The following is a 16,423-nucleotide window of genomic DNA, read 5'->3' as shown; positions in this document are numbered from 1 at the left end:
ACTGCTGGTATTTAGAAGCTGCAAGTCCTCAAACTCAGTGATGTGAGGAATGTTCACTGCTCAGAAATGACATCAGTTTTCCTCAGCAACAATTGGTGTGGGACAGGATGCTGACAAAATAGTGCTTACTGATCACTTACTCCAAATGAACTGAACCAAGGCCTATTATATTTACACTGTGCTAATTATAAATGATGTCTTCTGCATATGAAGGCAGCCATCAGTGCATCTTTATGTTCTAGAAACCTGAAGTCACTTCTCTTTATTCTGCAACAGATTCTGGAACCTTTTCATTGATGGTGATAAAATAACTGCACAGAGAAAAACACAGCTCATTTCTTCACAGCTTTCTGAAGTTGACCAAGACATGGTGTCTCCACAAAATGAGGTCATTCCTACCCTTATTTTCCTTGGACTCATTCTTCATCTTTCTATATTGGGATCTAAGGGCCAGAAATCCCATAAATCATTGCTGTAATGCTGCTTCAACACACAACAGTAGGTCAGAAAGCGTTCGGTCATGACGTGATTCATTCTGGGTACCTGCTCCTGTGTAAAAGGGCAAGTCCAAGAGTGGATGATGTACTTGAACTTATTATTATTATCTGATGGAGAAACATCTTCCAGGTTTGTCAATAGCATGGTTTTTTTTAAGTATTACTGATAAAAATAAATTAATAACACTGAGCAGTAGATAGTGTTTATGTGGGCTTTGGCATAACTATTTTTGCACTCTGTGCAGTGCCAAGTTAGTTACACCTTTTTCCCCTGACTGGAGCTGACATCACAAACGAGCTAGCACACAAACAAACAACAAGAAGAAAAGCTCCTGCTAGTTAAAAGTTTAAATATTTTCCATCTCTGTGTTTTTAACTAAAGTTTGCCAGGCAAAGAACAAAAGTCAGAAGGAAAAAGTTATTTTTCAGTCTTAAGGTCAAGTTCTAAAAATAAGTGAAAAACACCTCCAGTCTCCAAAGTAATATGTTAAGTGTTTTACAGTTAATTCTTATGTATTTATGGCCATAAGAAAAAAAATCATTCTAGAAGATAACCAGTAAGGATTTAAAAATATTTTCCACCTTCTCTCCCATAGGGGATCAGTAGTATCTATGGCATTCTTGAGTCAGATTTCTCTGCCTTGTTCTTAAAAGCCTCCAGTGATAGAAGCTCCACAACCAGCTCAGGAAACCTTCCAATGCTTTATATTCCCACTGCTAGAAAATGTTTCCAAGGGATGCTCTTTAGGCCCACTGTTTTTCTTACTGTGCACACAGAGCAGATCAGTACCTTCTTTAAAGCATTATATATGAGAAGACATGCATTTCAATTCAGTAGTTTTACACGAGCCTGGTAATGCTCACGCATTAAAGCTAGGTTTCCAGCTTTCATACATCCACTGTAAAAGGTGGAGATAAAAAATGGTCACAGTCATTGCAGACTGTCAACTGTGAGTCTTGAAGTCTGAACTAAATCATAGTCAGTCATAATTTTTATTACATGCCACCACAAATAAAACTGTCAATGTCATGGAAGATGCATTCTCTGTTCTGGTGGACTATGAGACTACAAATGGAGTTGAACCAAGCTGACACATGCACTCAGCGCTCACTTCCATTTCACTCACGTGTAGATCAGTAATAAGCCCAGTGCATTGGAACTTCTCAGCATCTCCTCATTCTGAATGCCATGGATGAACATTTGCAAATTCTAAAGATGGATATTGTGGAAAGGACTGGACAGTGAAGGTCAGGCCCAGCAGTGAGCAGAATCATTAGTCCTGTCCTACCTTTCTGCTGAGTGTTTCCAGCCAAAACAAACTTCTATCTTCAGAAATCTGCAAAACATGATTTTACAGCTTGGTTATGTACACTTATTTCATCTGTTGCTAAAACACAATCTCAACAAACAGGATTCTTAAATGATTTATGTTTAGAACTATTTGTGGCCCCAAGGTAACAAAGTTTAGGTCGGAACTAAGTAATGCAAATAACAACACCAGTGCTTTAGGAAAGGCAGATTCACTATTTGTACATCAAAATGTACAGTGAAGCAAATATTGTAAGAAAACTCCATCAGTCAATACAGAATAACAGCCTCACCTCCTCTCCACATGCTTCATTCAGTGCAAGATGCAATAATCCAGTCAAGGTCGTGCTCTGTGACTGGTTTGAAGAGTTACAGCTTGCTGAAATCTGGTTTATGTCTCTTAACTTCAAATCTCTAAGGGAAGCAAGATACTGAAGTTGACTGAAGACCTTTTTTAAGTACTTTTAATGTTCCTTTCAATTAATCAATGGCAAACTGCAATGACAGAGAACCAAGCCTGCAAAAATATAATAAATGGGCATGGCTCCATGGTGCACTATGTTAACTTTATCATTAATTCTCCTCGTTTTCTACTCTACTAATGGAATTTGAGTAATATCAGTGAAGTCATTGAGATGAACTAAAAACAGTTACGCAATCTACTGTGGCTATAAGCAGAATGACATAACAGTGGCCACAGCTGCAGCATCAAATCAATTAGAACCCTGTGACAGGGAAGTCCCCTGAGAGGAGGTCACTGCATCAGAGTACAGAAAATGAGGCCATCCTTGAAGATTAGAGCTCAGAAGGGTCAGCTTTGCTGCTTATTCCTGCAACACTATTAGGAATTTGCTTTCTTTTACCCTTTCTGCATCTGAAAATCTGACTTTTAATGGGACACCAGTTTTTCCCTGACCAATTTCTTAAGAGTTTTAGAATGTGAGAAAACACCAACAACTTTAAGATAGGGTATAGAAATAGCTGAAAATGGTTTATGAAAAAAAGCTGCAGAGATTACTTCCAACATTTGTGGGACGACTCCCACATAAAAGGCAGATGAGCTGAAAACACATTCCAACTCTTTGTTTTAGCCTTAACTCTTAGCCCTCAGCACCAGTGACAGAACCAGCATGACCTGACTTGGGGTTTTCCACTATTTTTGCTCTTAAACAGCCAACACAACAAATGTTTCGGTCTTCATTGCCACAACATTCTTCTGAGGAAGACTGCTGCGTAACTTACTAGCAGCTCCATCTGAGGACTCATCAGAAATAGGAGACAAGGCCAGTGACAGGACTGGTGAAAAATCTATAAGGTAGGTCTGAGGTCTATGTGAAGAAAGGCTGAAATACAGGATCTTGAATACAGAACCACCCTGAGCATTGTTCTCCATTGAAAATATGGTCCAGAACTTTGTCATCTGTAGACAGACCATAGCACCATCAGATATTCTCCACTCCTGGGTCTCACACTGATAATCCCCTTCCAAAATACGTCAGATGTGGTGTCATCACAGATCTGTCTGAAAAGAACGAAACACCTGGAACTGAAACTCGACAAAACTGAGGGCAGGAGGCCAAGCAAAGTGCTTCCGTAAGCCCACAAATTCCATATCAGCCCTCATTCGGCTTCGTTAAGCCTCTCATTTAAGCCTGCCAGAGACAAACTGACAAATCAGAAGGGCAAAGGACTGAAAAGCAGTGGCACATCCAGACTGAGAAGAGCTGTGTCCCATCTTCCCCTTCTCAAGCAGCTCGCTGTAACGAGGCTTACAGATGGGGGTGTAAATTGCTGCCAGAGCTCCTTCTCCTCACCGCCACCCTGCTCAAAACTATTCCCCAGCACATGTTGTAATCGTGCACCCAGGAGGGTTGTTAAAACCTTACAGGAAACATCTCACATTTTTTCCTTTACTATTCATGCCATTTTCTATTATAGACAATAAAGACTTCTAACACTGGATTAAGCTCATTTGCAACAATGAGCTACTATTGCTCCAAGAGCCAGTGGGAGCTCAGACTCATTGAGGGAACTGGGAATAATTAACTGAATTGTACTGGAAAAAAAAAAAGAAAAGAAAAAGAAGACTGAAGGCTGTTTTGACCAAAGGAGATGCAAACTGATGCGATGGTTAAGCCATCATGTCTTGCTGGAAATTATTGTTGGGAGCATCATTAATGCTTGGAGCATGCAGTTCTTGCAGTAAAACTGTTTTGGCCGTGGTCTCCCTTTTTGGTTTTCGCTACTAAAAGACACCTCCCAGAGTCATAATGACAATAACACAGCTTTCCTGATTGCTTTCACTCGTTGCTCAGTATGCACTCAGTCACTTCCAAAAACTCTCAGGGATGGCAAACCTTAAAAACAAAAGCTCTTGTAAGCAGGCTGGTTTTTCCTTTCCCCTAAATGATGTATATAATCCATCTCCCTGGTCAAATCTTCCTATTGTGTAATCCAGGGGTCTTCAGCAACAGTACAAACAGGAATTGTCTCATTACTGAGGGGACTGGAAGTGCTCAGGGCTCTGAGATCACACATGTAGGTGGGCAGACAGCACGTAGACTTTTTAATAGCCTTGAGACCTGTCCTCAGGAGCAATGACTTGCTTTTGATCACCCTACCAAAGTTTCATAATGTCTGGCATCGACCCCTTTGCAGGCCGAATACTTAACATGAGGGGCCCTGGAACTCCACCTTGATACGATGCTAGAGCTGTCTACACGTGCTTGGTTCAGTAGCTGCACATAAATGCACATACTGTGTATGAATAATGCTATTTCTGTATCATATACACAGACATCACATAGATGGGAATTTGCTGTCCTCAGATCACTGCCTGCTAGCCACAAGCTGGCACACGCCGTTAGCGCTGTGCCATGTAGCTTCAAAAAAAGATCAAGTTTCCATCGTGCCTTTCATCAGGGAAGATCCCAAAGAACTTGACAACTTATTCATACCTCATACCACCAGAACATAGACACCTTTGGGACAGAGAGCACAGCCAAATATATAACAGAGTGCAGAACAGCAGAAAAAAAAAAGAGAAACATTTGGCTTGGGACTCCAGAGAAAACCACGCTTTTCAGAGAGAGAGCCAAGGAATGGTTAGCATCCGTTCACAGGAGACAGAACTGTGCTTTCTGTGGTCTCATCCCAAAGATCCACAGAGAAAATTTCAACTTCACAGTTTATTCTGCCTCAGAAGTATGAGGTGGTAAGTTACCTTTTCCAACACGCTGGACCTTCTAGCTGCAGACCACAAAGCTGTCCTTTCTGTGGACACCTCAGGGGAACATCAAAAACATTTCCATGCCAGAAGTTATATTAAGCAGATCTGTCCAAGCCTTCTGGATACAGGCAGTAAGAAGTTGTAGCTTTTTACTAAGTGTTGATTTAAGATTAATGATAGCTCTCTTGACACTTCCACTTTCACTGTCTGTAACAGGGGCCATTTTTTCTTCTCATTTGCTTATTTTCATATATCCTCTCCATAGCAATTAGCTCTACTGTTTACATTAAAAAAAAACCAACCAAGAACAAACCTCCCTCTACACACACAAATAACACCAAAAACCAGAAGGATGATATCCAGTGTGATTTAACAGCTGGAAATAAGCAGAAGCAGTACCAAGCAATCAGGTCTTTTCAGGACACCAGCAATTAAAAGTCCACTGTTATGGCACCCTGCAAAAAAATAAAAACTGCAATCAGCTCTTGCAAGAAATATGAACTTTTTCAGCTGTGGAAATTAAGTTATATTGTACACAGAGGAAGAGTAGTCACAAAGGATTAACTGAATCACCCTCTCATCTTCACTGACTATAGGGATGCTGAAGGCACCAGGTCAGAAGCCTGAGCACTGCTTCCTCCAAACTCAATTCTTCAAAATACTGGATGGTTCAGAGAAAGGGAAGAAAGAAGTTGATCATAAAATGTAACACTCCTTGTCTCAGGAGGCTACACTTAAGTTCAGTTTTAGTATGAATAGTTTAATACTTGCACACAGAAATCTGACCTTTCCTTACACAAGAGCAGCGTGGAAAAGTAGCCTTTATGAATTACAGGGAAAAGTCTCCAGGTGTAAGTGCTTTCTTCAGTTGTCAAGGAATCAAGATGAATGTCAGAGCCATGAAGGGCACAAAGAATAGGGAGATAAGAAGAACCAGCAGATTGTCAAGGCTGTATCTGCAAGGGCTTCTTTATCCGTGTAGAAAAATGAGAATCTTTAATGTGAAAAAATATACATGGTTATCATTATAGCAGAGCTTTAATTAAAAAAAAAAAAGAAATACAATTCTATGGTGGTGGTAAAGCAGAACATTGTCTTTCAATCTTTTTTGCTTATACCTCACTTCAACTGCTGTAAATAACTGGGTTAGATTTTGAACAAACACAAATGAATTGTCTTCCTGAAAGCTGCCTTTTGTGCCCTCATTGCACCCAAAGCCTTGACCACAAAAGAATCCTCGAGGATAAGCAGAGGCTGACAAACCCAGCGCCTTCTAGACAGAGCCCATCCCATCACAAGGCAGAACATTCTCCACACTGCTGTCCCCACTTCCAGTGCTTGCCTGAGGCATTCCACAGGCTTTCTGTCAAAGATAATTGCAGCTGTCATACGGATGAATAGACAAAGATGCTCACGAGGCCCACGCTCCGGGGGTGGGGGAGGACAGGTATCGTCCTCAGGAGCAGGATCACTTTGTCTCCCTCAAAAGAGAGATCTCATACAACATGAAGGTGGATTTTCAAACACAAAGAATAGCGCAGATCCAGGCAGCTGAGCCCTCATCTGCATTTGGTTAGATAACTGTTAAATACTCAGCTGCTCTCATGCAGAAGTATCTCCCCACTCAGGCCCGAAAGCAGCCAGGTATGACTTAAGAACACGATCCAAACTGCAGCTTTCTCAGTGCTGAAGGGAACTCCTTGTCCAGGCTACCTAGGAAGTTATTAGCAGGTGCAAGTCAAGAGGATCAATTCAAGAAGCCTATTAGCTCAAAGTGAACAGTTTGTGAACATTTATGGTTTCATCACTGTCACTGATTGTGGAGGGAACCGGCTGGTAAACACGCGCCTTCCCTGCTATGCTACAGCATCAGCCCACCTCACCACAGATCTCTTTTCGTGCCCATTTTACTTTCATAAGCTTTGAGACATTACAGATTACTGGCTTTATTTGAAATTTCTGCTCCTTTCTAGATCATTTATAAACTCAGAGGAAAATTCAGCATCATTCAGACTATGGTTTATTTTCTCCCCTAGAGAAATGGAAAAATGGCATTCGTGTACACAGGCTTAAAAAGCAGTGGGAAGCTCTCCAGAAAGATGAAGTCTGGAGAGTAATCCAAACCTCTCGAGTTTTCAAGAAAATATCAGACCAGAAATCTCACAGGAATGAACTGGCTCTGGAGATTTCTGGCAATTCCCTTTGCTGACCCCACCCAAATCTGAAAAACAGCCACAAAAGTAAAATCAATCTTTTTCACAATATTTTTCAGTATCGAGATGTGGGTAAAGATTCACAGTTAAGTCCTTGCTTCATTTAAACTTCCTCCTTCCAAAGACTGCAAGGACACAGATGGCATCTAATTGCCACAGTCACAAGATTTCACTAATTCTAATTCCACATGGAAACCAGAAGTTCGATCCCCTGTATTTTTGCAATGCTTCCCTCAATAAAGGCCAATTGCTTTTGGCCAGCACAGCACTCAGTTTCTCCCATTAACCTTTATTCAAGCCAAAACACTTTGGGTGTAAGCGACTCTGAGTTCCTGAGACAGTGATGGCCAGAGAAATACCTATCATGGAGTGGAATCTGAGAGCTCTCCCTGAAGTCCAGCTGCCTTGTCTCTCCTTGATATTGCTTCAGTCTTTGAATGCTTTCTGCACAAACCATTACACTGTTCAACACTTCTTCCAGGAAAGCACACACAATTCCAGGAACCCCACGCCTCAGGTGAATAAATAGCCATCACAAAAGCAATTCTCCACTGGCAAGGCAAGAGACAACGTTGTAACCGTGGGTTTCTATACACAAATGCTGTAAAGGCTACTGTGAAGGCCAATGTTCCCAAGGAAATCAAATGTCAATGCATGGTTTGGATAGGAGACCTTCTGGAAGGAGAGCAATGAACATGCCTAACCCTGTATACTCAGCAAAATCTGATCTCACTGCCTGAGATCATTTGCTGGCTTCAAGTCACATCTGGGAGTTACTCCTAACACAGCGGGAAGAGAAACTGTTCTAAGAAGATCTGAGTTGCACTTCTAAACCTCGCTATAAAATAAGAACTGTTGCCATTTATTCCTGCAGATGCCCCCTCCCTTTCTGGTTTTTTTTTTCAGATGAGGTTTGTGGTGGCCTCTAGCGGAACACAGAATGAGTGATACAGAGAGGGGAAGAAGGGTGAGGCATGTGGAGCCTCCAAAGCTGATCAGGCCTCCAGCCATTCATAGATGAACTGAGTTAGAGCTACGCAGACATAACACAAAGGGTTAATCTCCATACCTTAGTTTGATCCTTCAATACAGACACTTGTGCTTCCATACTGGGTCATTCCATTACGAAAAAATCTACAATAACACAGTTTTTACAAGGTATTTCTGATGTTTCCTCATATCCATCAAGAATAATGTCCCTTGTTTCATTTCAGCTTTTCTGCCTCCTCAGTAGAGAAGAGGCAGATGCAAGTTAGAACTGGACTTAAGTTCCAAAAGAACAAATAGTTTAAGATCAGTGTGATATCACAGCCATCATTCAGTCTTCCAATGCTCCAGCTAGCCCATGATTTGGTTTCGTACTCAAACACTTACAGACCGATCGTAAACGTCCACAGTTCATGACTAGAATTACAAATGGCTTCCTCCACTCCACCTCCTTCTACATCTTTGCAGTAGAAAATACTGCACTGTTTATTCTGCCACTCCTAGGGTCATCCCAATACGCTCTTTTTGTACTTGACCTTGGCCTTACATGCTTTGGACTTTCCACAACACTTTCATTGTACCGTGCAGCTTCTCCTGCATTTTGGCTAGCGGCCTTGTGTTGCTCTTGATCCAAAGGAGGTCACTGCCCAACGCTTCATATTACTTTTTGTTTAAATGACATCATTACCAAAGTGCTGCTTAGAATTACTGCTTTGCAGATTTTCAGATCCTTTTTGCAATAATTTCTTCCAGTAAAGTCATATAATAACCTGCAGCCAAGAAAGTGGCCTAATATGTTCGCATCTTGTCTGAGATTGGAATGCCACTTACTTGCCAGCAGGCTTCCCAGAGCACCTTTGCTCAATCTTCATACGATAGCTGAAATAAAGGCATAGCATTTCATTTCTCTTAATAACATTTGCTAACAACTGCGTGCAATGTTTCTGTGCTCTGGGTTTCTTCCACATGACATAGGACTCTTGGATTTTCTGGACCAAAACTGAAAAACAATGTGAAAACTTCTGTTTGACCATAAATTAAGTCTGGTAATTCATTTTTAGTAAAAACAGACCCAGTTCACAGTTTCCAGACTCCGTAATGGGTTCAAAGGGTTGCCATGAACCCTGCTCAGGGTCCAGGAATTCAAGCAAATTCCATTTCCATTTTAGCCTCTTCATCATGAATCTCAGATGGCACCACTTGATAACTGCTAGTCTGCATGACACCAGAGGGAGCAGGGGGGAAGGACTCCTCTTTTCATAGCACTTCCAGAACCTTTCCATTCATTCATTGTCACACTGGCTGCCCTTCACGCAGGAGGCAGAGCAGAGCCAAAAGCAAAGGTTAGCCATTTGGAAGCACTGTTGGAAACCTAGCAGAGGGCAGGTTGGATTTGGTCCAGAGAAAGCCCCAAGGTGCTGCCATCAGGGTGTGGATGCTCCCAAGGCATGCTGGTGGGTCTTAAATCAGCCAGCGTGAGGAAGTCCCAGGAACCAGCAGCAGCCTGGGGTGGGAAAATGGCTTTTCCTCTGCCCTGGCTTAGCAGCTGAGGAGCAGGCTATGAAACTGCACCGAAAAAGGCAAAACCAGCATGGGCATGCAAAGGAGCTATAGGAAACACTCCATATCATCAATCTGACACTTGGAAACTCTTTTTTGAGCAAATAGAAGCAAATCCACTTAAGCCCGCTGCATTTAGGAAGCAGATGGCATAATAAATGAAATCATTCACTCTCAGTACTGTTAAAACCTGGGACCCTGCGGCCTCGGGATCTTTTCATGCACTGTTTGACAAAATGCCACCAGCGGCCTGGGTACATTTCCAAGGAACTCATGAGTTCTGGGAAGGCATTACACAGCTACACTGTAACCATTCATGACCTGTGCTCAGTACTGGCTTGGTTCCTCCTCAAATCCACTAGATGCTGCAAGGAAAACATTCTTTCCACTTTAAGCAAGCTTCTCCATCCCAAAACCAGTCTGGTTCAGCACCCAACCTCTTTCTGCCCTGTACTCACCCCAAAACATCAGAAATACAAGATTTTCAATGGAAGGGCTTCCATCACAGGAAAACTACTGCAACACCTAATATATTTGGTCTCCCTCAATTCTAGAATTTTTTTTCTTTTTCAGGCAAGCAAGAAAGAAGCTGTTTGTACTGCATGTCCTACCTATAGCTGCTACAGCTGTATGAAAGTTTCATTCTTGCTGATTCCTGGAGCTTCAATATTGGCAGTGGAAAGATAAGGTCTTGGTCTCAAAATCTGCATTTCACATCAAAAAGAACTGAGGTGTCCACGAAAACGTGTTAATCCTTGGGAGCTGGAGAGCAGAAAACCAAACGGCTGTTATTTCATGACAAGAACCACTCTGGATGCAGGTGTGTAGGCCAACAGGAATCTGAACCACTCATATTAAATCATGCAGCCACATTATGTGGCTAAACACGTGTTCTTACACGTTCAGCTTCAGAGCAGTTCAGACACACAACAAAGCCCAAAGGGCAACGCACCTAATTATTGGATTACTTACGTTATTTCATTTTTAAGACAAGTGCCAAATTAACAGACTTTTCCCACAGCAGGAAGAAGGTTTAGCTTGGAAGCATTTACTTTATATATAGAGAATGCAAGTAAGCTATTCATTTAAAGAAGTAGAGAAGGAAAAAAACAGGTAGGGACACAAAAGAAAAAAAAACACTCAGACTTCTTCAAATTATTTGTTCTCTTAAATATATTCTTTACAAAAAAGAGCCTCACGTTTAACTCCTTGCAAGTTCCCTTCCCTGAAAGTTAAAAAAGGAAGAAAAATAAAAAAAGGTTTGTAAAGCAGCAATGCTTTGAGAAGAAAGCAAGCTGTTATCACATCAGAAATCACACTGCTAAAATCAAGGTATTTATACCTTAAACAAGACACTGGGTAACCTGAAAAAGCACCACTCTTCTGTTTTCTCCACTGAAACAGAGGGAGACACCAGCCCACACCATTCAAACACATCAAAACTCCTTGCGAAGAACTGGATTTTACATTATACCAAAATAACCTCACTGCTCCTCCGTCTGCCCAGGAAAACTGCCAGGCATTAAAACAAAGAAACATGTACTCTCTTTGTAGTTAACCAAGAGATTCAAAATTTGTTTTTCAGCTGAGATACAACAACATCTGGTTTGAAGAAACCCCACTTCAAGAGAAGACGATGCCCTTTCAGAAACAGAATATTTCTAACGAGTCTGCTTCTTCCAGAACTCCTCCAAAAGGCAAACCTCACAAGCAACTCTCAAATATCTTCAGGAATATATCCACTATTTCCAGCTATTTTCCTTGGATTTTAAAAACCGTGCTTTTTTGTGAGCAATCTGACATCTGCGGCCAGTTATACAGCAGTGGCTCATTTCACCCAGTACTTTTGCAAGCTAAAACTGCAATAAAAACCCCAGCAGCTCTGTTTTTAAAAAGGTTTTTCCCCTCCATACGTTCACCGAAGTCAGATCCAGTGCTAACGTGGCATTGTTTAGGATGACCACACACTTCAGCTATTTACAAGGAACAAGAGGTAAAAGGCATTTGAGTACATTTTGGGGGGAAGGATTTCCAATTTTCTACTGAGCTAAAGGCTTTTTAAGTAGTGCTTCAACATCAAATTACATTTTCATGGTTTATTAGCTTTTTACTACCCACTTAGCTTAGACAGGGAAGGAAAACTGGTTTGTAGCACAGAGTTTATAGCTAGTTTCATACACTGCTATTATCTTCACGTGTCATTCATCACCTTCATATCTAAGTATCTTCTCCATCCGAGATCACTGAAGAAATGTCAAGATCTTCTCCTCCTTTTCCTCCACTGCTTTAAAGTCCTCATCCAGTTTGCTTCAGGAACAGTTTTTCACAGCCACAGTGCAGCTGAAGCTGCAAACAAATCGGTCGAAACAGAAACATTACACTTTGCTAAAGGATAAAAGCATCCAGATTCCACTGGCAGCGAGCGAAAGCCCTTTTCTGTGAGTTTTCAATACCACGTTATTTGCAGTCTTGAAATCAAAGCTGGGTTGCATTTAGTGGTGCACTCAGATTCCTGGCACCTTAGAGAAATTTTTACATTCACACAATAATACTTCTCTGATGTGCTTTCAGCTTGTGAAAGCATTTTTATGGATTAAAGGGCTTTTTAAAGAAGACTTCAATCTAGTATCACTTGACAGAGATCTTCTAATGTGATGTTAAAATACTTGTTATACAAATTTAAGCATTAGGGACTAAAGTTCATAAAATTGTTATAATTTTATTCAGAACAGCCCTTTCTTCCTGTATTACTGCTCAGATGAAGCCACATGCCCAGCTAGCTTTGCCTCTGCCTCACAATGGCTGAAGTAAAGCTTTACTGACATCAGGCATTAATACGATGCAGATCCTAAAATATACATGTGCATTACTTCCAATCTACTGCGTGCAAGACTGTGCTTTTTAATGCCACAATAGCCCAATAAATCCTTCAGTATTTGCTTAAAAGGTTTTTATGGTCCTCTTGTTTCGTGAAGGCATTTATATGAGCTCTGATCTTAGGACATGTGCATCATCACCCATTAATTTGTGAAAATTAAATAGAAGTAAACAAAAATAGCTCCATAACCTTCTTGCCCATATGCCTATTAAACTCTGCTGTATTTGTTGTCCAATAGCTAGAGATGGAACAGAAACACAGCCAGCCCAACCACACCCTGTCCCAGCACTGCTACAGACATTCCAGCAGGAAAACGCTGAGGAAAGATTGTGGAGTTCTGGGAAAAGATCCATTTTAGCCATTAATGCTTATTAACACATTTTCTAAGGTCTATAAAGCTTTTAAAGATTATTAGGGGTGGAGGAAACTATAGATATGTTATGATCCCACAAGATCTCTCTAAACAAAAGCAAAACGTATGTTGCTAAGAACCTGCATGAAGCTGTTCTTTCGGTTTGTTTTTTTCTGCCCGGTTATCTTAGCTTTCCTTCTACGTCCCTCTTGTGGCAGCCGAGCAGAACTGTAACATCTGCAATGGAACGGCGAATTCATAGCCTTCAAGGATCTGTGCTTTGCTGCTGCGTTTCTGGTGCATTTTTAAAAAACAAAAGATTGATAACCTAAGTAAAACTGCACGGGATTTTCATCTGAAGACCTAGAAAAGAGGAGAGCAAAAGGAAAAAGCAGACAGAAAATTAAGAACCTTTAAAACAATGCAAGTTACTGAACATTAAACAGAAAATGATGTTAAAAAGCAGATGTGTGGAAATAACAGAGCAGGCACGAAGACAAAGTGATTAAATAGGCATAATAAATTAATGGGTTGTATTTCTCATTTTATAACATGTTAACATATTGCACAACCATGGTACTTATTATAGAGACAATATCATCACACGTTAATGTGCAAGCACTCCTGAAGTGCCGTGCCAAGAAAATCTGATTTCAACTTCATGTTTATTTTCCCCTAATCTGAACTGTTGTCTCCCAGGATAAAAATACACGGTTTCTTTAGCCGGCTCTGCCATCTGAAATAGCAGTTTGGCAGATCCCTCACGCTCCATTCGATTGGCTTTCAACCCTTCACGTCATCATGACACTTTCTAACTCTATCTCCATGGCTCGGAGCTTGCAGAGACCAATCAGTTCGTTCCTTTTCATCACAGCTTGATTTCAGACTTCTCTTGTGCAGTCCTGGATGGAGGATGTTATCAAATCCCAGCGATAGCGTGTGCTGGAATGGAAATTAATCTCAAGGAGAATTTTCAGGCACAGCCAACTATTTTGAGTCACGAATGCATTATTTCTATCAACAGCTAAACTGCTGCATGCTTCCGTTTTACGCTTACATCATCAGGAACCTTTATTATCACCTCTTCAAGATAACCACCTTAAACTTCCAATCTCATGCAAGCAAGCAGAAAGAATCTTTCTAACAAACTGAATTCACTCACATTAGTTCTCTTGAACAGCTTCTTATGGCTAAGCACGTCCTGTGAATTCTAGATTCTAATCATGCATAAAAATGGTGAAGCACCATCATTCTCAGACAACGTGCTCCTGTTTTTAGAGTGTTACCCTTTTGAATTTCATATTGGATGCACAACAATAAAGACCAACGAGTCCAAGTGGCACCTCTTTGCATTAGCCCAGATTTAAAGGCAAAACTTTCACAAAATAATGCTTACACAAATAGAATATCATCCAGGAAGCATTGCAGTGTAGACTGCACACGTGCTCATCTTCAAATATACCAAAGTCTTTCAAAGAATTTCCAGAATGCAGTGGCCTACCATTAAGCATTAATGTCATAAAATTCACATGTATCTTTCTCGCAAGCCACACCTCTGTGCTGGTCTAAAGACTGATTACAGTCTCCCTATTTTAACCAAGAGCCCAATGGTCACAACTGATTGCCACTTAAACCCCTCATCAAACACATCCACATGAACTACAGTCTTCCCACACTCAAATCACAGTGGGTGTAGTTTTGACTTGTGTAGCAGGGGCACCAGGCACACCGTAGGTACATGGGGATCTCCAGGACCCCCTGGCAGCCCTCTGGCTTCAGCACCTCAGACAGCAGCACGATCCTCAGCGCAGCAGAAGCCAAAACAACCTTCTGATAGCACAGGGACAACGGGGTCTGCAGTCTTCAATGAGTTTTCTTTCTCTTTAAAAGCATTCTTATTTTCTGTCTTACGTAGGGGGAGGGAAAAAAAATACGGTAGCGCATCAAAGCTTTGCTTTCCAAACCTCCTGATGATTCTGTAAACTGGACAAACGTTGCAAGAGCGGTCTGCTTATTCATAAATATGTGTCCATACAAAACAACCTACCTGGTTTTATAAATGCAATCTTCAAAATAGATCTCATTTCCTTCCTGTTTTTTTTGCAGTTATGCTTCCCTCTGAATTACAAAACAAATAATTTCCAGATGGTTTTTAGGAAGTATCAATTCACCTGTGGACGCTTTCCAGTCAGACTACAAGTGGGTTTAATGTAGCTGTGATTCAACTTGAAGAATCAAAAGTCTCAACATAATGTATGAAATTACATATGAGTGTATGCTGACTTACCTTGATGTCACCACGTTAAACTGTAGCTAACACGGCAGTCATAACCTCACAACCAAATTTCCATTCTATCTATTGTTTTGCTTAATTAGCCTACTTTAAATTAAGCTACATCTACGATAACCTACTGGTAAGTCTGCCCCTTCATAGCTTAAAGCTCAACACAAACACAAACCATGAGTAGATGCAGTGACTCCTGGATTCTCTCTCCATCTTCATTTCCCCCTCCTGTTCTTGGTGCATTGAGATCCTTTCCAATCTTCATTTAAACCTTTTCAGCTTAAAAGCTGCAAATGCGGCAGACGTTTCCGTTCTAAGCTTTACCCTACACCAAAAGCAAGAATAAAATTGAAGTTACTTAAAAAGCCAATATTCGTGTGCATGTTATGGCTGAAGGCTTCAGTGGGGAAAACAGAACCAGCACCAGCTTTTCCTGCCAGTGCTTCTCACAACGCCTGGGAGTTACCTCAAAAGAGATGAGTTTGGTGATGATTGAAGCATGCTGAGATGAGGGCTGCCAACCCCCAAACCACCTTTATTTACAGACTGAATGCCCACCCCCACACAACACACAGAACCTCCACAGGCCGCCCAACTCCCCCTATGACAGTTCAGCCCTCCATTACCAGTCACACAGAGCAGTGCAGCTATGATGGGTTTTACAGCTGGCATTACTGTGACACCAGAGCCTTCTTATCACCCGCCTCAGAACGCTGCAGGCCCCGGCTATGCCTCCATCACCACAGACACCGCACTTCCACTGAGGCGGGCAGACTGCAGGAGCACCAGTAAGGGCAAGAAGGGCTCCACACAGCCCCGCTCCCCTCACAAACACCCCCACCCCTCCACCGCGCGCCGCCACTGGCCCTTCTGCCGCCACAGCCCGCCCTTCCTCCTCAGCTCGAGGGCTCATTGGCTGTGGCAGCAGTCAATCAGCGATCAGGCTCCGCCCCCCTCGCGAGAGAGCCCTGTCGGGGAGGGGGGCGTTTAACCCCTCCTTTAGGCGCGAACGGACAGCGCCCCCAACGCGTCCCCAGTTCTCCCCCCCCTCCGCTCTTCAGGCGGTTCGCGCCGCGCGCTCCTTCGCGCCTTCCGCGCGCAGCCCCGCCCCCTC

The 16,423-nt window shown here is 42.0% G+C and overlaps 1 long non-coding RNA gene across 1 annotated transcript; it reads right to left on the bottom strand.

Annotated features, from left to right (window-relative positions):
- Positions 1-5,496: 5,496 nt before the first annotated feature.
- Positions 5,497-16,352, bottom strand: LOC128088839 (uncharacterized). Its single transcript, XR_008210398.1, has 4 exons — positions 13,166-16,352; positions 12,005-12,141; positions 10,407-10,557; positions 5,497-9,235 (listed from the first exon to the last, which is right to left on the bottom strand). It is a non-coding gene; the product is annotated as an uncharacterized LOC128088839 (long non-coding RNA).
- Between the last annotated feature and the right edge of the window lie 71 nt (positions 16,353-16,423).

This window comes from Tympanuchus pallidicinctus, unplaced genomic scaffold, assembly GCF_026119805.1.
Source record: "Tympanuchus pallidicinctus isolate F22 unplaced genomic scaffold, pur_lepc_1.0 scaffold38, whole genome shotgun sequence".
Lineage (NCBI taxonomy): Eukaryota > Metazoa > Chordata > Aves > Galliformes > Phasianidae > Tympanuchus > Tympanuchus pallidicinctus.
This window is presented reverse-complemented; position numbering and strand designations above follow the sequence as displayed.